At 46.9% G+C, this 26,703-nt stretch overlaps 1 protein-coding gene across 2 annotated transcripts in view; it reads right to left on the bottom strand.

Annotated features, from left to right (window-relative positions):
• PDZD2 (PDZ domain containing 2) overlaps positions 1-26,420 on the bottom strand; it is a 348,033-nt gene extending 321,613 nt beyond the window's left edge. For both annotated transcript variants that reach the window (XM_004422700.3, XM_087443167.1), the window contains exon 1: positions 26,351-26,420. The gene's annotated coding sequence lies outside the window, so the exon portion shown is untranslated. The remainder of the gene's footprint in view (positions 1-26,350) is intronic.
• Between the last annotated feature and the right edge of the window lie 283 nt (positions 26,421-26,703).

Raw genomic sequence — 26,703 nt, 5'->3', positions numbered from 1 at the left:
ACTGAGAGGGCGTTAGTGAGACCCTTGTACATATCAAAGGCAAACTCACATCTGCTGTCACTCACGGAGGAAGGCTAACTCCTCCCTGGACAAACAGGAGGAGAGGCCCGGGACTCGAGGAGGGCTTGGGGGTTAGGGAGGAAGCAGCAGCCACAGCTTTAATCAACCTGGAGGAATAAGAGGGAACTAGAGGGACCAACTGAAGTTACCAGCAATTGCAGGGACACCTTTGAGCCTTGGGGTCCAGCCAAAGCTCTCTGCTCACTGGAGTGTGAACGGCTGCTACTCAAAGTGTGGTCCCCCAACCAGCAACATCAACCTTACCCAGGAGCTCAACCCATCAAGACTCTCAGGCCCCTCCCCAGACCTACTAAAGTTGAATCTGCATTGTAAGAAGATCCCCAGGTGACTGTCTGCCCATTAAAGTCTGAGAAGCAGTGTCCTAGCACCTCCAGGTCTGTGGTTCTCAAGCTGGGGTGATTTTGCCTCATGGGTTCATTTGGACCTGTCTGACAGCATTTTTGGTTGTCACTACTGGGAGGTGCTACTGGTATCTAGTGGGTAGAGACCAGGGATGCTGCTCCACATCCTCCAAGGCACAGGGCAGCCCCCTGTGCCTTCTGCACAACAAAGAATTGTGCAGCCACTCATGTCAATGGTGCTGACACTAAGAAACCCTAATCTAGGTGAAAATGTCCAGGAAAGAGCTGGATGAGAGGGTCTAGAACCTTGATACTCCAAGTGTGGGCTGCAGACCAGCAGCACCAGCAAAGGAGGAGGCTGTTAAATGCAAATCTTTGACCATACCCCACAACTACAGAAGCAGAACCTCTAGGGGTGGGGCCCAGCAATCTGTGTTTTAACAAGCTCTCCACGTGAACTGCATGTGTGATTTTTGCTTCTCGAATTTCGCGTTGAGAAGCATTAGTGTAGGCTATGGGTCCCTGCCCTCAGGACAGCCGTCAGGAAACACAGGCTCAGTGAGGTCGGCCACTTGTTCATGATTTCACACCAGTAACAGCTGTGATCTGGATTTGACGAAGGGCTGGCTCTCGTGGATCTGGAGGGCAGGGGGCTGGCACCAACCTCTTTGCTACACAACTTCAAGGACAATGACTTAGAAGTTCTGGCTGCTGCTGTGAGCACAGCATGCCAGGCTTATGGTCCTGATGCTGACCGCAAGAGTATCCTGGCATGAGAGCATGCAGGAAGAGGAGAATTCAAAGCTCTCAGAAAACACTCAACATAGTGTTACCGCATTATGTCCTGGCAATGAGAAGAAGGAAAATGCTGGTGACAGGGAACTATACTTATTATGTTCTCAGCCCTTCAAAGTCACCTCCTCTGGAAAGCCTTTCCTGATTTCCCCTGATGGAGTCAACATCTCTTTTTTGCTGTTCTCATTGTTGTGCTCATCTTCCTATTGTCCTACTGTGGATTCTGCTAATTCCCCTGCCCATAGCAGGGCGAGTTCCTTGATGACAGGAATTATACTGTAGCAGATGTTGTGGCCACAACCCCTGGCCCACCTTCCCTGGAGATCACCTACACAGTTCCCAAACTCCATCTAGGGTTCCTCCCTAGGGTTCCTTCCCTCTCTGCCTGAGGGAAGTGCCAGGGAGTTCACACCCCCAGAAGCAACCTGCACCCAATGAAGGAATAGGAGTGGGAGTTGGTGGATAAATGACCCGGCGTCCACCTGTCTTAGTGGGGCAATTCTGAGATGTGTTCTGCACAGTCTCTTAGAGACTCACAGAGGGCCTGAGCCCCTGCTGTCACAGCAATAACCTCATTAACACACACTTTATCGGCTTTTCTCCCTTCCTCTCTCACTTCCCCATTCCTCACCACAATTTCTGCATCCAAACAAACTTCCCGCACCCAAATCCTTGTCTCAGGGTCTGGTATGGGGGAAACCCAAACTAAGACAAGTATTTTGCTCACTGCTGAGTCCCTGGTCGGTAGCCACCTCCCCAACACAGTGAATGCTCTCAAAAATAGTATTTGTGGAAGATAAATAAAAGTGCTGATATGCCTGGAAAATTCAAAAACAACAGCAACCAAAAAATTAGCAAAAACCCCACTGATGGCCTTGGCAATATATCCAGAAGAATATATCTATGTTTCTTCTCCTTGAGTTTTGGTCAAAACTCTAAAAACAACAGTCTCATAACCATAGTAACAATTCAATTTCTCATCATCATGTAGGAAAAAAGGAGACCTCAGTGGTTAGGAGTTCTAGTTCTGGAATCTGTTAGAACTAGGCTCAAATCCCTAGTTCCCATACTGGCTAAGCTCCCAAGCCTCAGTTTTGTCACCTGTAAAAGGGGAATAATAATCATACCTGCTTCTATTTTTAGGTCACACTTATGGTAGTAGGAAGATTTAATGAGATATTAAAGGATTTAGTCCTGGTCCAGCATAAACCCTCAATAAATGTTCTCAACACTATTATTACGAGCATTATTATTGTATTGCCCATTTTAGGCAATCTTCATGTTTATTCAGGTGACAGATGGTAGCAGAGTTCCAGAAACAAAACAAACACTCAACAAATAGTTACTGTACGAACGAAGTGATAATCCAAGAGGAGAATGTAAAAAGCCTGCAAACACTCCTTTTGCAAAAGCTCCTAAAATTTTTTCCTGTTCATGCATCCTACCTCTGTGACTAAAAAGCTGTGTGAACTTGGGAAAGTCACTCCATCTGTCTGACGTCCTACAGGCCCCACCTGTGAAACTTAGATGAGGATTACATCCTTTCTAAGGCTCCTTCCAGGCCTGCACTTGGAGATGAAATAACTCCTAGGGAAAAGCAGCAAGAGCCAGTCCATTACTGGGGGCTAGAACAGAACGGGGAGCCGTGGATAGGCAGAGGTGTTCAGCCTCTGCACTACTGACAGCTGGATCTGGATAGCCCTTTGTGCTGGGGGGCTGTTCTGTGTGCTGTTATATGTTCAGCAGCATCCCAGGCCTCTACTCACTAGATGCCTCCAGCATCCCCAGTGACAAGCAAAAATATCTCCAGACACTGCCAAATGTCCACTGTGGCAAAATCGCCCCTGGTGGAGAACCCCAAGGGTAGAGGTTTGCTTCCCTCAGTGACCCAGACCTGCACAGGCCCTGCGGTCCAGCCCAGCCCCACAAGGTGGTGGGGGGGGTGGGAGGGAACCAACACCACTTCCAAGCCTTGGTTGGCCTGTTATAATTTTTATTTAAAAAAAGCAACAACAAGAAACTCCTGGGATGCTATTTCTACTTTTCCTCTTATCCTTCATTCTCTACTGCACTTCATTAAAAAGCAGGCCCTTTGGAAATAACCAAGCACTCATTGCAGATTTTGAATTATTTTGTTTTCCTTAGTCTATCATTAGCCATATTTGCCTGCAAATAAGATTGATGTTTTTAAAGCTCATCTACTTGCAACCCCGGAACATAATCCCCTCCCGGGTTATTACTATCTGTTTATGACATTAGGAACAGCAGGAGACTTAAACTCCAAACCCAAATGATCTTGACATGCAAATGTTCCATAGAAAGCCAACAACAGCAGAAGATTTCAAAGGATTTATTAGCGACAGAGCTGCTGTTAACTAGACAGATCTGAGGAGTTTTCCAGGCAGTGGTCAAAGTTGCTCTACAATGGGCCAATTAGACCCTAAGTTCTCCGCTCCAAGTCAGAACCTTCTCACAAGGCAGAGCGCTTCCCCAGCAGTGGGCAGCACCAGGGTTCTGAGGAACAGAAAGGAGTCATTTTATATTCCACCAAACGGCTTTCTCCAAACAACTACATTTTCTGCGCTCATCAATTCCTTCCTTTTCACCAAAAAGCAAAATAGTGTAAAGACTGGAAACCAGACCTACATATCTGCATGTATTAGAGTATATGGAAAAAAAGTTAATTCATTAGAAAATTCTGCTCTCTCTATGACTTCCCTTACCTCCCTGAGCAAGGGTCAAACGTTTCTCAAGTGGCATCACCCCACTGCCTCCTGCCACCTGGCGATCCGTTATGGCCCGTCCCTGCTGCAGTCCCGCTAAATACATGCTCTACCCCATCACCACTGGCCCTGCTGCTTTTCCTCCCTCGGGGTCCTTGCACTTGCTGTTCCTTCTCCACGGATCCCCCTTTCCTCAGATCAGTGCCTGGCTAATTAACCATTTCTCAGGTCTCAGCTCAAACGTCACTTTGTCAGAGCAGCCTTCCCTACCCACAGGATCTAACTAAGGCCCCTCCATAACCCTGTAACCCCTTAAGTGGCTGTATTTTTCTTCAAGAAGCATTTGGTTCCTGAAGTTATGTTGCATATTCATTAGTTTACTTGTTTCCTGTCTGTCCCTCCACCTCCTAAAATGTGAGCGCTATGTGGGGCCAGAGTTTTGAATGCCTTGCTCACCCCTGTAACCCTAGCGCCTATAAGAGTGCACAGTAGGTGCTCTATAAATGAATGAATGCATGAAATGAATGAATGAACGCACTTGGGCTGAGAAATCACAATAAACAGAGTGGACCCCTTGGGAAGTTGAGAGTCTGAGGGTTCCTGAACGGCTGAAGTCAACTACTGCTCAATCCGATATCAAAGATTTACCCCATACCTTGGATTCTTTGCCTTCAGTTTCTGTATCTGTGATTATTCTCCCATAATGTACTGGTCCAGCCCCGGGTTCTAGAAAACCAAGTCTTCAGACTGGAGTGGGGAAGAAGACAGAAATGGACAGCATTCTGTGGACAGCCAGTGGGGTTAACACAGTCTCCTTCCTAAACCATCCTGCCAAGTGTTTTTCTGAGCACCCAGCTCACCGGTCTATTTTTAGGTCACACTAATGGTAACCTAAACAGTAAAAGCAGCCGTCGCCTCATAAATGCAGGATCAGCAGGCCCCTTGCATGTATGAACTTGTCAAGATAATCGCAAAAGGCACTTTTCCTTGAGATCATTAAAAATAATTAGTATGAAATATTTTTTGAACAAGGAGATAAGTTCAGCTGCGGGAGAAACATGCTCATTTCTTATATCCCAAAAATTAAAACCCCATGTTCCTTTACAAGGTCCTGTGCCTGCTGGAACAGGAAGATGCATTCCATCATTGCTTCGACCCTGGAAGGTTCTACACGCCCTCCGGCCTCCACTTGGAGACTGAGGCTGGCTGGATAACCATCTCCTTTTCCTCCTGGTCAAAGAGGATGCTTCCCCACAGACAGCCTCTGGCCCTTTTGGGGCATCCCACTTCTCAACCAACATTTGGAAATTTTTCTCATTTATTCTCTAGAAATGAACCCTGAGAAACAAGTCCTGAAACCCACTGTTAGAAGTATAGCTTCCTGAAGTGAAATGGCCTGGAAGCCCCAAGCTGCTCTCCACCTCCAAAGGGCTGGAGCTCTCACCTCCAAGCTAATGGAAGGCTGCAAAGGTCCCTACCTCACTCCCCCATCATCTTATGCCTTCCTTATCTCCCTCTTCTCCCTAAATGCTCCTTGACCCCTGAAGTGTATGCCACGTAAAACTTCCATTTGATTAGCAAGAATGCCTTCCTGTGGGCAATCAAGTCCCAATAAATAAAAATCTCCTTGCTTTGCCTTCATATAAGGCCAGAACGCATTCATGCAAACTGGATTTGTAGGTCCAGGAAAGGCTTCTTGGGGGAAATGCCTTGCAAATTTGTGCCTGATGGAATATTGAGTTAGCCAGGAGAAGGGCAAGGTGAGGTGGGAGAAAAGTTCCAGAAAGAGAAAAGAGCATATGCAGTGGTGTGAGAGACACAGAGAGAGTGGCATGCTGGAGAACTGAAATCAAGCTCAGGAGGAAGAAAGAGGAAGGAATGAATAACAAGTGATGACCCCCCCCAACCCCCCCAATTCCAGGGTAGATGCTTCTCTTCTGTGTCTGTGTGGTATCCTAGAGCGCCCTCCCCCACATAAAGTACTTGTCAAACAACAGCAGAGAAGACCAGCCAATCACTGAAATTCCATATAGTCCCCTTCCACAGTATAGACTCCTCATGGGCTACATTTCCCAGTCCCCTTTGCATCCAAGTGGGGCTATGTGGTTAGTTCTCCCCAACGAAATGTGCCACTTTCAAACCAAGGCATTTCAGAAGTAAATGTACCTTCTCCTTCTTTCCCCTTCTACCAGTAGGAGGCAAAGTACACTGCAGCCCTAGGAAACTGTGGGGACACAAGATGGAAAGAGCCTGGAGCCCTGAATCACCACGTGGAAGAGAGCTACCTGCCGATAAACAACTCTTGTGCTAGGCTATTACGTGAAAGAGAAATAATTTGTGTATGTTAAGCCACTAAAACTTGGGGATTTAATTGTCACAGCAGCTAACACTACCCTAATACACAGACTAGGTAATACTCACTTATTTAAATATAGGCAACCTCTTCTAGATGGTAGGAGTCCCCATTATATCGCCAGCTTCTAGCAAAAGGTGGATACTAAATAAACATTTGTTGAATGAAAACAGTCCATTTGATTAGAAGGAGGGCCTTCCCCAAATCCCTGATAGCCCAGTAAACAGAAATCTTCTTACTCTGCCACAAGGCTAGCACACACTCACACGCACACACACACACACACACTCACACACACAGACAATACCTGCACAGACCCCTAAGTTTCCGCACCAAAGCCACATACAGTTGATGGGCAAACCTGCTCCGGCTGGCTTACGATTCACAGGACATCAGACACCATCCTAGGAACAACCCTTTCAAGATTCTGTTCCCCAGCATGGGCATCATACAGAGCCAAATACCGCAAAAGAAAACTGGAACAGGAAAGAAAAAGTCATCAAGAAAAATAGTCCAGATTTCTCATGATCTCACCCGTGAGTCAGATTTGCGTTTGGGATAACAACTAACCGAGTCGACCAGAACAGTCTGTCCACAAGATGTCGGCCTGCCAATTTCAACAGCACGGAGAAGGCACTTTTTAATTTGGCTTAAAAGGACAAATCTAGTGCCCTTGTTTATTATCTTTTTTCCTTTAAAAAAAATCCCAAGGTGAAACAGCCTCCTGTTTAAAAATAACTCTCTTGGAAGTTCAACTATAATTTTCTTTTAAACACTGATTGCCCAGTACCTGCATCTTACCATTTTGGGCAGTGGGGAAAAAGTCCTATGGAAGAGTCTGCTGTGTGACACTTAGAAAGCTGCCTCACCTCTCTGGGCCCAGATTTGTTCATTTCTAAAATATGAGATTAAAACAAATAATCTCTAACAGTCCACAGAAGAAATAATTGTCAGGGGAAGGGAAACTGAATTTTTCATGCCTTGCAAATCTTTTAATATTCATGGAACTTATTCCTAACAGAAACAGGGTATTTTTTATGGGTAGCTTAATTTAGAAGAATTTATTCATTTAGGACAGAACGCGAGGTCCAAGGCACTGCAGACGTGAGCGGGGCTGTGGTAGTGAGAGCAGAAATGGGATGATCCGTTCCCAAGTAACAGGCAATGTGTGGATGATGACTGTGTGTCAGGACATTTTGTTCTTTAAGAGATAAAAGAGACTTTAAGAATTATTAAAGACAACTGCTTCATTCTAAGTGTGAAGTAACTGGGAGCTAAAGACACCAGCTACCGAAGCCAGACAGTGCCAGTAGCGGGACGGGAACCGAGTGTCGGCTGCTGGTCTGTTCCTCGTTTCACTCTGCCACCATACTCCCTCCCAGTTCTGCATTGTACTCTTTGCAATGACCACATTTACATTTTTGCCACTCTGAAAAAAGGACTGTAGAGGAGCTGGTTATTCTACCCATCTTTAGGCTTGGGGATTATTGCCAGATTTTAATTCCTCAAGCCTTGCCTAACCCTCAAGCCCACAGACTGAGAACACTCGTGAAGTATTCAAACAATAAGGTTGGGATCAGGTGCAAGATGGAGAAGTAACCATATACGTCAGTGGTAAGAGGGTGAGTGCTCCTTAGAGTTCTGGGAATGCAGCTAATGAGGGCTATACAAATAGCCCCTCACGGGTTATCTGCAAGTCAGGTCTCTACAGCTTGGCTTTCAGATCCTCGACTCAACTGTCCCCTCGGACCCCTTTCTCCTGCCCGGCTCCTGTCCTAGACTCGCTGCCTCCCATTTTGATGCTTATCTGCTGTTTTAATCAGACCTCTGGTTCCTTCCAGGACAATGTATTAGAGGCACAATGAAAATGAGGTAAATATCTACTTAGATATTCTTTCTATACCTCAAGCCAATCCCCGCCCCTCCAATATGTGGCATCTCCCCTTTCTTTCAAGTTTGTAAAAGACAACCCAGGATTGCCCCCTGCAGCATCCATCACACTTGCTATTTTAGCAGCAACTCAGAACCTCCGAAGCTGGGACCTGCATTTAATTCAAAGCAAATGGAAGAGTTAACTCTTTCTCATTAGTTCCTTTCCAAGCCTGTGGGAAATGGAAGTGGTGCCTATGAAGAAAATTGCATTTGGTTATTAGGATTGCTTGTTAGAATAATAAAGTATCTGGAGAAACGGAGGGGAAGGGTAATACACCAATAAAAATGGAGACCTATTTAAGAAGAACTTAAGCTCCGAATTTATTTATTTAAGCTCCGAATCAAAGTATTGCTCCTTTCTATTATCCTCAAAGGTCTGCCTGTACCAATGAGGGTAGACCACTGACCATGCTCTATTGAACTGAAGTCTGTTTCCAATGGCTTCACAAAAACAGTGGGCTTTGGGGACACCAGGTCTGCTTTGGAGGCCTGGCCCTAACACTGACTACCCAGCTGAATAATTACTTAGGAAAATTACTTGACCCTCTGAGTTTCTGGTTCCTCATCCATAAAATGGGGCTAATAATCTATTAGAGATGATGTGGACAAAGTATATAAGAGGGACTTAGCTGCTGAATTAATCTCAGAGTTGGTAGAGGCATTAGAAGTCACCCAGCCCAATCCTGTAACATCAGTCCTCCAGACCCTGCTTGACGCCTCCAGTGAAGGGAAACTTACTACCTCTCAAGGCAGTCCGTGCCACTTTGAGGCTATAATGTTTAGAAAATTTTTCCCAGCACGGAGCTGTATCTATTTCCCTTAATTTCAATGCTTTGGCCTTTTTTTCTGACTTCCAGACCAGAAATGAGAATAAGTCTTAGCAGGCCTACACCAGAAAGCCATTGAAATACTTTATTAATTTGGTCGTCCAATGGACTGTGGTTGCAACCCTCCCATGTGCAAGTGTACAGAACCACAGAGAAGTGAAGGATGAGTCCAGATTTCTTGTTTGGGGGGCTGGTTGAGAGGGGGTGCCATTGACCAACACAGGGAACAGAGGAGAAGGAGCAGGTTCACATGGGGAAGGTGATGAGCTCAGTTTGGGACGTGTTGCTTTGGAGTAGCTGAGGGTCACCCGGATGGAGATGGTAGGTAGACACTGGACATGTGAGTCTGGAGTTCAGGAGGAGGGTTGGGGCTAAAGGTACCGATTTTGGAATGATCAGAATATAAATGGTGGCTGAGGTTGAAAATGTGGCTGAAATTCCCAGGGGGGAAATGAGAACGTCAATGTTTAAGAGGCCAAGTATAAAACCCATTCAAAAAAAGCAAAATGGGATGAAAGTTGTTGCAAAAGTCAATTAAAGGGCTCCATGGAGAGGAGCTCAGAGAGATTAAGATGAAGTATTAGTTAAAGGGGTAAGAAGAAAACCAGGAGAGAAGTGGTGTCAGAGAAGCCAGAGAACAGAGTTTCATAGAGGAGGAACTGGTCAGCAGTGTCAACTGGATTAAGTATTGAAAAGTTTCCAGTGGATTTAGATGTAGAGGCCCACTAGTGATTGTGGCAAGGGAAGGAATCTCAGTGGAGGGCTGGGAATGGAAATCAGGTTGCACAGCCCATTGAGGAATCAATGAGAGATTAAAGAAGTGAAAACAGCCAATACAGACCAAGTTTTCCAGTAATTTGGTTGTTAAGGATATAAAGGCAAAAGAGTTTTAATTGCACATGATGGAGAGATAGGGAGAAGTTAAAGATAGAGAGGAAAGAATATACTGATCAAGTATGACCGTGGAAAAGACAAGAAGAGACAGTCTCCAGAGCCAGGGGGAAATGTCCGATTAAAGGAGAGAAATTTTCTCAGAGGCAGGAAGGAAAGAATACAGGCTGGATGTGGAAATAGGTAGTTTGTAAGTGAGGGAGCAGGACTGAGGGAGCTTCTACGGATTCCCTCTGTGAAGAAAACATCAAGGTCCCTAGCTTGGAGGGAAGGAGAAGGTGGTGAGGCAGGCGTGTGAGGGGGAGGGGAGAGTTAGAACAGACATGGTGGTGGCAATGGCAGGGGAAGGTGATTGGGATCCTATAAAGAGACTGTCCACCTGTCTACCAGCCTATGGGGCAGATGAGTTTAGACGCCATTATTCCACAAGTGCACCAATCCAAATAGATGGGTGGGTTTTTTCTTCCACAGAAATGCTTAGCAGCCAGGGCAGAGCGGCAGAAAATGCAGAAAACGGTTGAACTTACTTGGTATAGGGATTTTGGAGGGTGGGGACAGCAAAAGGAAAAGAGATAAGGGAGTTTGGAGTAATGGCAAGGAGCGGATCAAGTGATGGTCCACAGGGATATGGGCTGGCAGGGGAAGGACCTGGAAGGCGAATCTCTCCCATGAACTCTCCCATCTTGGACCCCTGCCTCTGGATGTGTTACTTTACACCGTGTGTTGCCAGGAGAAGCACGCAATAGTTTAGATATGTGGGACCAGTGCAGAGGGTCAACCTCTGTTTCTGGGCCCCTCACATCTGGGGTTTACCTTTATTTAATAGTCACGTGCCAGTGCTGATGCACACTGATCGTGTAGTCAAATGAACTGCCTAACTCTTCTACACAAAGACCGCCGCTACAGCAGGTCCCCGACCACCCTGTAATAATGCAGTTGGTTTTTTCAGACGTCAGTGCAGGACTTTCACTTGAGCCCCTTGGCTGACTCTTGCTAGACTTGGCCTGTCCTGTAAGTCTATTTCGCCTCTGACTCTGGTGTGAAATGAGGTCACTGTGCTTCCCAGATCTGGGTCATGAGCAAACGTGATAAATATGTCATCCACATCTTTATTCAAGTTGTGGATAAAAATGGTGAACAGGAGCAGGGTAAATCCAACGGCAGAACTGTGTCTGACTCTCACTCCTAGAACCCTCTTCTGGATGGACACCAATCCATCAACTCCTTTGTTCTGGCATTTAGCCAGTCAGCTATGAATCACCATGTTCTGCTACTGTCCAGTTCACATTTCTCCAAACTACCCACAAAGACATCACAAGGGACCATTCAAACACCTTGCTGAAAAGTCCAGATACGCCTTGTCAACAGCTTTCCCGTGATGTACTGGTCTAGTAACCTTATCCACGCTGGATAAAAACACAATGAGCTTTTCTTTACTGTGTCTTACACACTTATGAGCAGATGGAAATTGGTTTATAACATTTTACAGCTTTATAATATTTCCTGTCTCACCATGACATCACTTTCCCCTAAGCCTAGGGCTTCAAAAGGCCACAAAACTGTTAAGAACGCGGTTTCTAAACCTTCTTTCTACTCCAGTGTATCAGGTTACCTGATCTCCCAGGCTGTTGAAATGAGGACATTAGTTTGATAATGAGACTATAGTAGAAAAGCCACTACTTCAAATAGAGAGAGGGGCCCTATAAGGTCCCCCTTTGCCCTGTCTCGGAGCTTCCTCCCAGCAGCCCTAACAGGCAGTTTAAATTTTATCTCCTGGAATCTGATTTTGAAAATAAAGCCAAATGTGACTGTACCTGAGCTTTCCTGACTACCTAATTTTCAAACAGGATACTGAAATCTTGAGATTTTAAATCTTACAAGCTATGTATTCAGTTGCTTAAAAAATTATAAAATGAGAAAGACACAGATCAACAATGAGCCAGAGTAAAAAAATGCCAGGGTGTTGATGAAGGCATAAGCCCTAATTACGCCAAGAGTGACACCCCTTCCCCTAGGCAAGGCTCCTTAGAAGCTGCCAATATGTTAATCGAGAATAGTTTAACCATTCCATCAGCATCTGTTTACTGCCTGTTGCTGGGGACACAAAGAGGTGAACGATATAGCCAAGTGCCCTCAGAGAGTTTACAGTCTAGTCTGGGAGGGGATAAAAAAAAAGAAGACACGTTCACCAAAAGGTTCACCAATCACAGCAGCATGTGCTGGATGTCAAGTGAAGAGCCAGGCAGTGTGTGAAGCAGATGTTCTGGGAGAGGCTGCCAGCCAGACGGTGGGGGAAAATACTTTTCAAAGGGAATGAGACTTTGCCTGGGCCTTAAGGGATGGACAGAATTTAGGCAATGGGTAGGTGGACATTCTGGGTGGGGGTGTGGAATTGATGTGTATAGCCCATATAGATGAAAGAAGTTAAGCCGGATCCAAATCCCCTCTCACTTTTCAAATATAAAGAGAAAAGCCTGATGTTCAACTGGGAAATTAACAAAGAAAACACTTGACTGCAATATGGGGTCTGTGCCTCCCGTCAAAGTTCAGCCAAGGTTATGCAGGGATTAATGACTGTCCACTACATTCCCTCTAACAAGATGCTCTAATGAAAACCCTAATATGCTGTTATACACAGCACAAATTTCATTAAAATCATCCACTGCAATTTAAATTTTGAGACTAATGGATTTGCTAAAAACAACATATGCCACAGAGGTAAAATCCCAAGAAGGAGAAAAAGAAGTAGTGGTTTGCAACCTGGCTCCACATTAGAATCACCGGGGGAGCGTTCAGAAAATACCAATGCTTGTGCTGTACCTCCTACCAATTATATATCACAATCCCTGGGGCATCCTTATTTAAATTAAAAATATCAGTGAGTCTAATTTATTTTCTCAACAAATATTTTCTGAGTGCCTACTGTATGCCAAGCATTGTTCTAAGTGCTGAAGATACAAGAGTGAATCAATTAGACCCCCTCCTCCAAAAAAAGCACCCTCACAGGTTTTACATTATAGTGGGGAAGAGCAGGCAGGAAAGCAAATTAAGTCAGTAAAATATATGATATGTTAAAAAACTGACAATGTGCTAAGGAGAAAATAAAACTGAGAAAGGGGATATGAAGTCTCAGGCTGGGGTAGGGTGGCAAGGAAGACTTCACCGGAGGTGACATTTGAATCCAGACCTGAAGGAAGTGAGAGAGTAACTTAGTTACATGAAAGAACACTCCAGGCAGAGGGAACAGCAGGTGCAATGGCCCTGAGGCAGAAGCATGGCAGTGTGGCTTGAGCTGAGAGGGCGAGTAATAGAGATGAAGTCAGGGAGGGAAGGGCAAGGGGAGTGGGGTGACCCCCAAGAGCCTGGTAGGCTATGTAATGAGTTTGGCTTTTACTCTGAGTGAGATAGGAACCCACTGGGAAGGTTTACCAGAGAAGTGACATGATCTGATTTACATTTTGCTAGACTCATTCTGGCTGCTCTGTTGAGAACAGACTATGAGGGGAAAGGAGAACACCAGCAATTGAGCGATTCCTAAAATAGTCCAATTGAGAGATGAGGACAGCTGGGATGAGGGGAGAGGTGACGAGCAATGGTCAGATTCTGGGTATATTTTGAAGAACTAACCAGAGACAAAGCATCTGGAAGGGGCAGGGATGGGAATCAGGAACTTGGTTTTAGACGTGAAAGTCTGAGATGACCATTAGACACTCAGTGGAGATGGCAAGTAGGTAACTATGTATGCACACGGCACAGGATGGAGATAAACTGGTGCAAATTCTTGGCTTATGGATGCCATTTAAAGCCATGAGAACGACGGATATCACAGACAGTAATCGCAGAAAGAAAAAACAGGAAGTGCAAGGAACGAGTCCTGGGCCCTCCAGCATTAGGAGGTCAGGGAGAAGAGAAGGCAGCCAAGAAAACTGGGGAGGAATGCTGGCTGGTGAGCGAGGAGGACCACCTGGAGTGCGTGGTGTCCAGACAGCCAAGGGAAGGAAGCATTCCAAGGATAAAGGAGGGATGAACTGTGTGCGTCAGATGCTTTGAAGGAGCAAGGAAAAGGCTCAGAACTGGTCCTTGGATTTAGCATGTGGACGTCATTAGCGACCCAGATAAGAGCAGCTTGTAATGTACAGCAGGGTGGAGAACCACTTCTCTAGGGAGTCACATTCTTCTGGACACAGCTTAACACATATACTCTATGTCTGTCTTCCCTACTAGAATGTAAGGGTGTAGCACCTAGTAGGTCTCAAATAAATATTTGATTTACTGAAGAAATGAAGGAGGCTGCACAAGTGCAATGTACTTTAGGGAGTTCATGAAATTGATTAGATGTAAAATGATCAGTGTGTAAAGTGGAAATCTTTCCATTTGGAAAAAACTGTTGATGGAAAGATAACTCTTAAGACACTTGTATCAGAAGCTTCATCTTCCCATACATCCTAAACCATAACTAGCACTGCCCTAGATTTCCTGTCTCCCCCATTAGATTATATTTCTGAAGGGCAGGACCATTTCAGACTTTTGGGATCTTCATGGATTAAGCTGTAGGGATGACTGAAGTATAGTTCTGGTTCTTCTCTCCCACCCAGACATGCCAGTCTGACGCTAGTTTCATTCATTTAAAAAACCTTCATGAAGGATCTACTATGGTGCAGGCACTGCACTAGGGGGTTGAGTCACAGCATCAAACAGGACTTGGTCTCTGCCTGGAAGAACCTTCCAGTCTAGTATTTCTTTTTTGGGGGGGGAAGAGTGGGGGGGAGGTAGACCAGCCCTGAGCTAACATCCGATGCCAATCCTCCTCTTTTATTGCCAAGGAAGACTGGCCCTGGGCTAACATCCATGTCCATCTTCCTCCACTTTATATGGGACGCCGCCACAGCACGGCTTGACAAGCGGTGCGTCGGTGCGTGCCCTGCATCTGAACCTGTGAACCCCGGGCCGCTGAAGCGGAGCTCGTGCACTTAACCGCTGCGCCACCGTGCTGGCCCCCCAGTCTAGTATTTCTGGCCCACAGCTGGTATCAACTCAAGGAGTGGCTCTGGCTTCACTCTGGACTGCAGTTCACATCCTCAACCAAACCCACAGGTGATGGAGCACAATGTTACATGGCCCAGAGTCACTCAGGCCTAGATACATATCTATCAGCAAATACGCCAAGGGGGTTCTTAGCCAGTTCCAAGTCTCCAACAGAAGTACAGTTCAGAAGGCTCACCATGTTCTTGAAGCAATGCTTTCTCAACTGTTTCTCCTCCTGCCCAAAAGATAGTCAATTTGATACAACTGATAATGCAAGGCAATCTTAATTTTATTTTTAATTAAAAGTATTTTTATTTTTATGCATAGGATAGGAAGTATATATATCTTTTCTCTATGTGACGTGCTAAATAAATATTAGTTAAATGCAAAAGAAAAAAATGTTGATTTGCAGGCAGTGAGGACAAAGTGTAACCTTTAGGAGACAACTGAGAATAACTGATAAAACTACCTCCTTCAAATAAATGTTTGCTGAGCTTCACAGTTTTCAATGGTTATGGGAAGCCACCTGCCTCCTCTCTGCAGGACCACCATTGTTAGCAAAGCTTACATGCTATGTCAAGACGAAGAGAGGGAAAAGTGGTTGAGAAAGAGTTATAAAGAATAATAAGTCCAACTATCCTGGTGTGCAGGTTCCAGCATGGATTTTAACCAATGGAAATCTAGAAGTGCTTCTTGACCCAACAAATGAAAACTGGAGTAGGTGGCGATATTCCACACCAGAACAGCACGTACAATGCATCCCAGGCTCCATTGTGACTACCCACCTGCCTGTTAGCAGGAACAATGAGCAGCTCCTCTTTGGTTTATGCTAAAAATAAAGGAGACTGTCAATGAGTGACACTTTACATGCATAACCCTCTGGGCAAAGTTCTGGTTACCGTAGCAAACCCCACTCATGACAGCAGAGGCAAAGCGCATGATGTATCAAATGGCCAGAGTTCTGCCATCCTGCAGGAAAGCAGCTATATTTGCCAGGTACACTAAGCAGTCACTATAGCCCTTGCTACGAATAAAAGCCCAACCTATATTTGTGGGTCTTGGCCATTCTCACAATTACTATTTGCCTGAAATAGTAGCTTTTTGTCTGATGTTTACTTATTGAGATTGTGATGTAATTCTCAAGATGGAACTTACTTTAAAAAGGAGGTTCAACAACAGGGAAGGAAACCCATAGCTGCTTTCTCATTCTCCCCAGTCTGCAACCTCGGCAGAAGTTCCTTTGAGACCCACGTCTGGCAAGAACCTGTCCTTTGGCCTCTTCCATGACTGGCTCAAAGCTGGTGACAGAGAAATCGACTAGTCTTTTAGCAAGACCCAATGGAGACGGTCTTGCTACCAATCAACCTAAAAATAGGGTCCATGTTCTCACCCTAGGGTTCTTTCAACTGGAAGGACATGTGGAGGCAGAAGAGACCAAACTACAGAAAAGTGTTGGTGTGTAAGGAAGGCCAGAAGGAGGAAGACTTCAGGGCTTCTTATGAATGCAAACAAATTCCACTTTTGCATACAAGGATGCAACCTGGTCATCTCTGCCTTTTCCTCTAAGGGTTCAAGGAAGAGGGTTTAAACCATTAAGTCTCCAGAAAAAGTCTTGAGCCTAAATGCCCAAGTGGAGAAAAAAAAAGAAATGAGCTTCTTAGCTTCTCAAGCTTAAGCCCCAAGGCCAACTTTTCAGAGAAACAGTACATTTAGAGTCTAACTCTACTTCTTCCCTGTGTTTTAACAATCTGTGTCCTGGGTTTATGAGCAGGAAAATGAATTAGAAAACCCAGAGCTCTGTAGGGACTTTAGAAATCCTGGGCAGTTCCTGCTTCTTGGAGATTCTATATGGAATAATGGTTAAGAAGACAGGCTTAGGGGTCGGAGAGATCTATGTTCAAATTCTTGTTCCAACTCTTAATTGATGTGCATCTTAGGCAAGTAATTTAAAATTTTTGAGCCTACTTTTCCTCATCTGAAAAATAAGGATAAGTGGGATCAGTGCCTGGAATGTAGTAAGTGTTCAGTTTGTTCAACAGCTATTTATTGAGTGCCTACTGTATACTAGTCACTGTTGTTGGCACTGGACCTACAGTGCACAAGACAAGGACCCTGCTTTGATGGAGCTCACATTCCAACAGGTGACACAAACGAAAAACAAGTAAATTAAAAGTTTATTTCAAACAGAACAGGCGTCATGTGACAGAGTGCCTGGGGGTAGCCATTTTAAATTACATGGTTGTGAAGAAGAATGTCTACGAAGGTCTGAGGGAAGAAGCTTCCAGACAGAGGTAAAGCGCTACTGTGGGATAGAGGTTGATATGTTCCAGAACAGAAAGAAGGACGGTGTGTCTGGGCACAGAGAGTGAGGGCAATGATGGTAACAGAGGACGTCATCAGAGATGTGGGTTGGGGCAAGGGACCTGGATTGTATTCCAATGGCAATGAGAAATCTCCAGCTTTAAGCTGCGGATTGACATGACTTGATACTGTGTTTTTAAAAGACTCCTCTGGCTGCTCTGAGGAGGAAGAACTAGGGGTGAAGAGTGCCTTCTGGAGGCCCAGTTAGAAGAGTACTAGAGCAGGGGTCCGGGGACAAGATGGCAGCGACTTCAGCTAGGGTGGGTGCCATGGAAGTGGGGAGAAGGGATGGACATTGGAGGAAAGGCCAACAACACTTACAGATTTAGTTGCTGGGTGTGAGCAAAACAGAAGAATGAAATGTGGTTTCTCGGTTTTTGGAATGAGCCTTTAGGTGGATGGTGGTGCCATTTACTGAGATGGGAGGAGAAGGAAAGACTAGCCTGAGGGAGAAATATCGAGGATTCCATTTTGATCATGCTAGGTAGGAGATGCCTGTTACACACCCATGTGGACCCGTCAAGTTGGCAGTGGGGCATGAGTCTGGAACTCAGTGGAAAGGTCAAAGCTAGGGACATATATTTGGGAGACAACAGCGTATAGATCATAGGTAAAGTCTTGAGGCAGATGAGATCTCCCTAGGAGGAAGAATAGCTAGAGAGGAGGACCTGAGGCAACATCATAAAACAATGAATATTAGTTGTTATTTTCAGTGCACTGGGAAGGAGAATGTTGGCCAATTATTGTTATCAGCATCTTTTCATCCATATATCTACCCACCCATCCTGCCAAACATTCATACCATAAACAATCACTGAGCACATTTACTGAGAGGCAGGAGAGAGCAGTTCAAGAATGTAAGCCCTGGAGCCAGACAGCTCTATTCAAATCCCAGCTCCATCTGTAACCTTGGAGAATCTGCTTAACCACATTGCACCACCATTTCTCCATCCGCAAAAGAGGATGCAGTGGGTTGAATGGTGGCCACCAAAAAGATATGTTCATGTCCTGGTACCTGTGAACGTGACCGTATTTGGCAAAATGGTCTTTGCAGATGTAATTAAATTAAGGAAGCGGCAAGGAAAGATTCTACCCGAGAGCCTCCAGAGGGAACGGCCCCACCAATACCTTGACTCAGACTTCTGACCTCCAGAACTATGAGAGAATAAATTTCTGTTGTTTTAAGCCACCAAGTTTGTGGTAATTTGTTACAGCAGCCCTAGGAAACGAACACAGGGGTAATACTAGTATGTACCTCATTGGATGGTTATGAGAATTAAATGAGTTAATATGTATAAAGTGTATAGAACAGTGCCTACCAAATAGGGAAGATTCAAACAATTTTAATTTGTACCTATGTACTGGACATTGTGCTGGATCCTGAAAAGTATGAGGGAAAAGGCAGATCATCTTCAGAGACCCTCAAGATAAAGATGGTGCCCAGGAAGTTGAGCATGTGAGGGACCAGAAGGTGGGAAGGGTGCTCAGGTGCCATGTGTCTCCCAGATGACAGAAATTGCTAAACGCTACTTCCCAGCATTCCCCAATAAAGAAATCAATAAGCCTTACATCGGCTCAGGTTTTTCAAGATGAGTAGCAGGTTGAGAGAGGGGTTAATGCGATCCTTTATGGTACCTGCCTCTCCATGCGCCGTCTCACTGCCTGCCCTCTCATGAGAATCCATGCTGATAAGGGCACTCAGAGCACATTTTCTGGGTACAGCTGTCTCCTCTTTTAGCCTAATGATATTGAGAATAACAGTGGCCAGGGCAGGGTAGGGGTGGAGAGTGGGTGCAGAAAACTGTGGAGGGAAATGATGCCAATTTTGTACGCTGAGTGATTTTGTAATAATATTTGCATGGCTGCTTTAGCCTTGGAAGTGACTATTCTTCACCAAGAGACCCATATAGCACAATCTAGTTTGACCCATATCTCTATAAAATACACTGTGCCAAAAAGGGGAGAGGGGGAATCCAACTGAAAGCCAACTGAAATCAGACATTTTATAAGTGTCCATTGGCCAACACACAAAAATGTAGTTTATTGACATCTTGCTTATTAAACTTGGCTCCATTCTTATCTTCTTAGGAGTAGAGAAGGAAACGAGCAAACACTTGAATAGAGTGTTGACTATATTCGATCACTTACATGCAAATGTATAGTGTCAGGAACCACTTAATATTCTTTGGGGGGAGGGGCATTACTGGGTGTTCACACTTGTATACACCAGCCTAAGATACTAAGGCTAACCCGAAACACTCTTGCCTCGCTGCTCTCCAGAAAGAGAGTCTTGTGGAATATCGGAATTACAGTACCAAGAGGTCCTGTAAGCAGGACAAAGCAGGTTCACGTTAGACAGACATCCGTAAAGTGCTGGCCTTTGGGGAAAGGGACAAAAGAGCCGGTGTTTATTCTGTCTTCCTCCTCGGTATCCCAAGATCTTGTGAGGAGTGACTGTAGCCAGACAGGGCTCCAGGAGAGCAAAGCTCCCCGGCACCCTCTCTCCTCTCACCGCTTTCCTCTGGATGCCCAGAGGCTCCCCTGCAAAGCAGCCCAGTCCCCCAGCCTCTACTGCGTCCACCACAATCCAAAATGACCCTCTCTCCCTCCCTCCTTCCAGCACAACTTCTAGTCCCTCAGCAGGCAGGTCTCAGCCAGGGAGCTGACTTTGGATTTCCAGCATGAGGTATGGCCCCTGCTCATGGAAGGAATCCTATTCTGCATTGTCTCAGTGCGTCTTTATTTTTAGCAAAGCAGGATGATCATTCTTCGGAGGCCAGGACAACAGAGTGTATGTTTTAACTCAGATGATTCGGTTGAGGTAGCTGAGTTAGCTGAAGTCTCGTGAATGCAAAACCAAGTACCAGAGGGGTCCAGCTGTGGATAAAAGGGAGACCAGGAGTGGCTCAGCTCAAATCCATTTCCACTCCTGCTAAAAAACCTCCAAGGCCCGAGTCTGGAGCATCATTCTGCTAAGGGCCACACACACCACGGAAGCCCCTCAGGAGGCTGTTAAAATATCCCAGATCCTATTTGGAATGAGCTAAATTTACTCCAACCTGCAGGCAATGGATTGGATCATGCTCTTTCAAGGACTTACAAATCCTTAAGAGTTTGTGATTTTTTAATCGTCATGTGGAGAGCTAGGCATTTCAGGCTGCTTCAGACAACAAAACTTCCCCTATCTCCTTGCTACTATTTCACCTAAAGCTTTGCAACAATAGTGTGTGCAAAATTAGTCCTCTTTACTGTAAAGTCAATTCCCCCAACTCTGCTTCTCCAAAACCTCTTCATGCGTCCTCGAGTGCTTTATGAGCCACAGAAACACTTTAAAACCCCAAAACAAATAATCCAAGAATACTTAATCGGCCAGATGTTCAATGCTATCTGGTTTCATTAGATTGCCTCACAAAGAGAATTAATTCTTAAGTTTCTGATTTTCTGCAAGTTAATAGCCCAGTCACTATTACTCACTCAATGTATTCATGTAGGTAATGCATGCAAGAGGAAGGCAGGAGCTCTCAGAACGGGGATTGTTTCCTGACCCCGTTGAGAATGTCCAGTGGAGAAGAGGCCATTGGCATTGGAGGGAGGCCACAGCCAGGGGCAGCCCTCTTCCCGGAGCTGGAGAGACTGGGAAGACAAATGTGTCTTCTCCACACATTTAGTGCCTTAACAGACCATCTCTCGGCTCAGCCGCCTTATCAGACCACAATGGGCCTCTTCAACTATTGAGTTTTCAAACCGTAAATGCTCCCAGTGTTTTCTTGAACACATTTGTAAATAGAATGCTGAGCTTTTAAGATCACAGGCAATTCAAGTCTGAATCAGATGACCCACCTGGCTTCAGATCCTGCCTCTGCCCAGAACTGCAGAACCCATGGAAATGAAATCTTTCCAAATTCCACCTTTTTTTCCATTTCTAGAATATGGATATTATAAGATCAAGAATTTAAAAATTTTAAATCCCATAAAAGGATCTGTCATTTTATAGGGAACCTCTGCCTAAGCCCAAAGGACAACATAATCTAGATGCAGACCATCCAGGTGGAAAATAAATCACGAATAATTTGAGAAAATATTTTTTATACTTCTATTTCCTTAAAAAAACATTCTGCACATTTCCCCCAAATATCATTTAATTTGGCACACATCTATTGAGTGTTTAATAAATCAAATTAAGTGCTCCTTTTCCTTCCCTCTTCACTAATAAGGGCGAATATTTATTTAATATTTCTAAGTATAATCATAGATCCATTAATAAAACCAAGGGGGCACACAGATTATTCATTCTTCCTCACCCACCTGCATCTTGCAAAATTTCCACTGAAAGACAACAGTTCCCCAGATCAAGCAACTGGAGATGGTGTTTTGGGTTCCAGTTATACTGGAATGAGGCAAGTTCTCCACTTTTCTGGGCCTCAGCTTCCGCGAATGCAGGAATTAGCAAATCCGAATGCATCGCCCCCTTCCAAACCACTGAGGAGAGGGGAGACTGCAGGACCTCCCCGCTTTGAGCCCTGGCAATTTGACCTTTGCATAAGAGAGGGAGGTGAAATACAGATGTATTCACCGACACAAGTCCACAGATAAAAAGGCAGACATCCTGAAAGATTCCTTAAAGTAGGAACAGGGAGGCAGGGCTAGTCTGGGAAGTCCAGAGCTTTCCATCCAAAGCTGAAAGCAAGCTTCGGTGGGGTCTGCTAAAAATCCCTGCCTTCTGTGTTCAACTGGGCTCTTACCGACATTGAGGAGAGGCTTATGCATTTCTCAACACGCTATCAGAAGGACCCACGATGTACCAGACACTGTCACTGAGGGCTTTGCATACACACATCAGGACCTCTTTTTATTCCTCCCAAGAAAAACCCTGTGAAGTAGCTATTGCACCACTTTTGCACATGAGGAAACTGAGGCTCCAAAATTTCTAATGATCTGCCCAGCAAGCAGTTCTCTGCACTGCTAGGATTCCAGCCAGTCTCTGACCTGAATTCTGGAATCCTTCCTTGGCTGCCTCAGCCGGTGTCAGGCACCAGGTTCACCTCCCCCGGCCATCAGCAGCACTTCTGCTTGTCCCCCCAAGCCCCAAGACCCCAGCCTCATGCAGGGCCCTCCTAGCTGTCAGTAGGCGCCCCTCTTGTTTTACCAAAACCGATACTTCCCTCTGGCTGCATTGCAGGCTCCCTCGCCAGCGCCGTGCCCAACCTCTGCTTCCCTCCTATCTTCCAGGGAAGGCAGATGCCAGCTTTTTTCTCTCTCTGCACCTGCTCTTGATCGTCTCTGGCCTCTTCCCTCCAAACACCCCTTATCTTGTGTTCATTCTCTCCCACTGCTCTTTTGTTTGCCAAGCATGCCTGGGAGGGGGAATTGGGGAACTCTCCTGAATAAACCTTCCCACAACACTATCACCTCCTCAAAATACTCTCTGGATTATTTTTAACTGGCACACTTCTGGCTAGTGTCTTACCCCCCACTGTCTTGACAATCACTCTCTCTTTCGTCCCTTGCAACCTGGCCTCCATGACCATCCTTTACAGACACTGTTCTCAGTCTTTGTCAATGACCTTTTCCTATCATCCTCCTGGGATGCTGGCCCTTCTCAGATTCTCCTGCCTCTACCTGTCCACCTACATCCCTCAGGGGCTTGCCTGCCTCACATCCTACTTGGTACTATGGAGACGCTTTTGAGGGCCAAAGAAAGAGGTTAAAAACTGTCGTCTCCAACTGTGTCCTGTTAAAGAGATTCAGCTTCTCTTTGAGGTTAGTCTTGACCTTTTGTGAGTTCGTCTTCTTTGGGATGTTTCTCTTTGTGGTTGGTGCAGTAAGAGGGACCTGGGGCCACCTTCCAACAGGACACCCCCCTCCCTCTGTGGGCTAAGTCACTTAGGCTACATGCTCTAGGTCAAGGGAGTATCCACAGCTCTGCGTTATCTTGTCCAGCCCATCAGGCCTGGAACTTCCAAGTCAGGATTGGGACAACACCCAAGAGTCCAGTCAGCCGGGGCGGGGGTATGTGTATGTGTGTCCTGGCGTGTTGCCTCTGCCTCTCCCCTGAGGAAGTTGGTGGGTGACTGGAGGAGGCCTTATCTGTGCATGAAGAAGATAAGGTCCTAAAGAGACAGGCCTGGGGTAGCAGGATGAGTGTGCAAACAGGCTCTGCAGCATGTGGTCCCAAGGAAACAAAGCTAAGACTGCTCCATGTCCCTTGAGAGAGAGAGGCAGAGGACTGACAGAGAAGGAGGCCCTGGAGCTGGATCTTGAAGAATAAGCAGTTTATCAGGAGGAGCAGGAGAGAAGGCCATTCCAGGACCTCACCCCTCCCACTACCACCCTAGAGAAACAGCGCTGTAGAGGCAGACAGCAAAGACAGGTCGGAGGTCTATAGCTCATGTGTGTTTGTGTGTGCGTGCATGTGCGTGCGCATGCGTGTGCGGGACATGCAGGAAAGCAGTGTGAGGAGGTGCATAGAATCTGGAATTCATCCCACAGGTCCGGGGAGCCAGTGAGAGGTTTTACAAGGAGAGGTAATCAATAGACATCGGCGACTGATGAGACGTGGGAGAAGCAAGTAGGAGAAGTCTGGAAGGATTTCTCCAGGCTTCTGGTTTGTTGAATGTTAAAACTCCAACATCCCACCCCCCCCCCCCCCGCCCACCGCCCCGTTGTGTCAACTGTGTATTCACACTCCTAACCTGCATGTGGTCTTTGTTTCTCCTTCACTCCAAACCCTGCAGTGCCTGCACTTCAAGCCCATGTCTGATGGGCCTTTTCTTTCTTCCTAGCCTGCTCCCACCCACCAGCTCAGACTTCCATTACCTCCTGCCCCCAGCTACAACAAGCTCACTAGGCTCCTCACCTCTCATCCCTCCCTAGTCCCAATTCCTTCTGCAAGAGGTCAGATTAATCACCCTCAAGTACATAGCTGATCATGACAATTCCTTACTCAAAAATCTCCAATATTTCCCTACCAGCTGCAGACCTGAGTTCCTCCAAGTCCTTAGCTCAGTCTCTTCTTCCATCGTCCCCCTAGGACCGCATCCTAACTCAAGATCTACCTAGGTTCTCCTCCACAAAGCCTTTCAGATCTCCTCAGTCAAGAGACATTTCTTTCTCCTCCGTACACCTAAAGTGTTTTATTTGGACCACTCCTCAGGTACTTGATTCATTAGATCATCCCTCCAGTCCTTCATCCAATCAATACAGGGCACCTATTCCACGCCACATATGCACTGGTTTGCATCAGAGCTCTCAGGACACTTCTCTCACGTCTGCTGATTGACTGAAACTCTGACAGCAAGGAAGGAGCCTCTTTCATCTACGCGCATCCCCAGAAAGCTCTGAGCTCCTGTGCACGGCAAACCACAGGTACTCCAAAAATAAAATGATTGAAATGAATAGAGAAATTATCATAAGTTTCCTGAAATAGTAAACTGCCCTAAGTGCATGCAAAATCAATTTCAATGATAGCGATTTAAAGCATAATTCAATATTTTTCCAGAAGCATATTAACTATGTCAAGGGAGGTGCATTTATATGGTGTACATGGTTCTGATTCTTTCCCAGCACCTGCCATTCCTCTACTCCTACATTCTCCTACCTGCCTCCCCCCACCAAACACATGCTCACACCATTATGCCGTTATTAGTGGAGCAGCAGTTCTTGGCCCATTCTAATGGAAGAAGGAATTGATGAAGCTAGAACAACCACCTACAGCCAAGGGTGTGTTCTGAGACATTCTATTCTGCCCCTCAAGTAGCCCTCCCATACCGCACCTACCAACCTGTACCTATTTGACTCCCATCCAGAAGTCACAGACCAGAAAAGCTGGCCCTTTAAAAATACTGGGTCTTTAGAGCCCAAGTCCAGAGCAGGCTGAGTGCAGGAGACCCCACTGGGGAAGGACCTGCAGCACTGTAGGTCCAGGGGAGCTCTGGGTAAAAGCAGATCCAGAGTATCACTTGCTGCAGCCACTCAGCAACCACCTCCAGCAGCTTCATCATGATTTGTCAAGAAAAACACATCCACCCAAGGCACCCTACCTCTGTGGGTGGGAAGCCCTGCCAGCTGCAGGAGACAGATGCAGCTTCCTCCCCCAACACCAGCCTCCAGTCCCAGCCAGGTCTGCAGCGCTGGAATGCCCTCCTGCCTGCCATTCCAGTCTGAGACCAGCCCATGCCAGACCTTGTCCTCTTCACACTCCAGTGTCTCTTATCAAAGTCCCCGCACAGATCAAGGCTGCTGAGGACAGGCTTCTGGCCAACTCCAGCCAGGGACCCTGGACCCTCCCCCTTGCTCAATTCAGCATTGCAGAAAGACAAGCAGCCCGAAGACCTAAAACGTCAACGCAAACCCGAGAGAGGGAGGGCGGGGGGGAGAGAGAGAGACAGAGACAGAGAGACAAAGAGAGACAGAGAGACAAGGGGGGAAGGCCTGGTTTTAGGAGGAACTCGACTTCAAAGGGAGAGCAGGATTTCCTCATCGGCACGTTCCCCAGCTCCCTGGCAGATGCCAATACCGCCCCAAAGATGCCCTTGCTCTTTGCGCGCGCCCCTCCACTCGCTTGCTGCGCTCATCTCTTCGCCGGCCAGAGAGCAGGCGAGAGAAGAGGAAGCGCGGGAGATGGACCCCAAGGCAGTACCTGAGGCCGGAGCACCTGAATCCGCCCGGAGGAGGGGACCCGGCGACCGCCTAGGGATGGGCACCCGGGGCGCGCACCCAGTAGGGGCTCCTGGCCCTGTCCTGAGTGTGCTCAGCAGTGCGTCTCGGGCTGTCCCGCTGTCCCCGGCTCGCTCTGTCCGGCCCTCTTCCCGCGGCCGCGTCCTCCCCGCCCCCGGCCGGATACGTGGGGAGTTTGCGCCGCCCGATGTGGGACCTGGCGCCCCTACTCTCCGCCTTGCCGGGGCAAGGATTCCGCACCCGGATTTGTCACTAAACTTTCCCGGGCTCAGACGGTCTCGGGGGTGCCACCCCACCCCCACACCGAAGCCCCAAGTCCCGGCCGCGGCGGGATGGTCGCTTCACCTGCGCGCGGCTCTTCGGAGGCTCCTGCTGCTCCTCGCGCGTCCGGACCCGGGCGCCGCCCGGTGGGACCCTGCGCCGCTGCCGCCGCTGCTGCCACCGCCGGTGCCGCCGCCGCGCCTGCCCGGAGCTGCAGCGCCGCGGTTCGCCCGCAGCCGCGGGAGGCGCAATCCCGGGCGCCCGCGGCTCGGCGGGTCCCCGCAGCCACCACCCCACTGCGTCCCCCTGCCCAGGACCGGCACGCCCCGGCGCTGGGAGTCCGCTGCTCGCCCGACTCTCCCAGCTGCGGCGCGCTGGGGATCCACCGAGCCTCCAGGATGGGCGGGGATTCCCTCCCTCTGGTGGATTCGAGGGGC

The sequence above is a fragment of the Ceratotherium simum genome, chromosome 18, assembly GCF_057802395.1.
Source record: "Ceratotherium simum simum isolate JZ-2026a chromosome 18, ASM5780239v1, whole genome shotgun sequence".
In the NCBI taxonomy this organism is placed as follows: Eukaryota; Metazoa; Chordata; class Mammalia; order Perissodactyla; family Rhinocerotidae; genus Ceratotherium; species Ceratotherium simum.
This window is presented reverse-complemented; position numbering and strand designations above follow the sequence as displayed.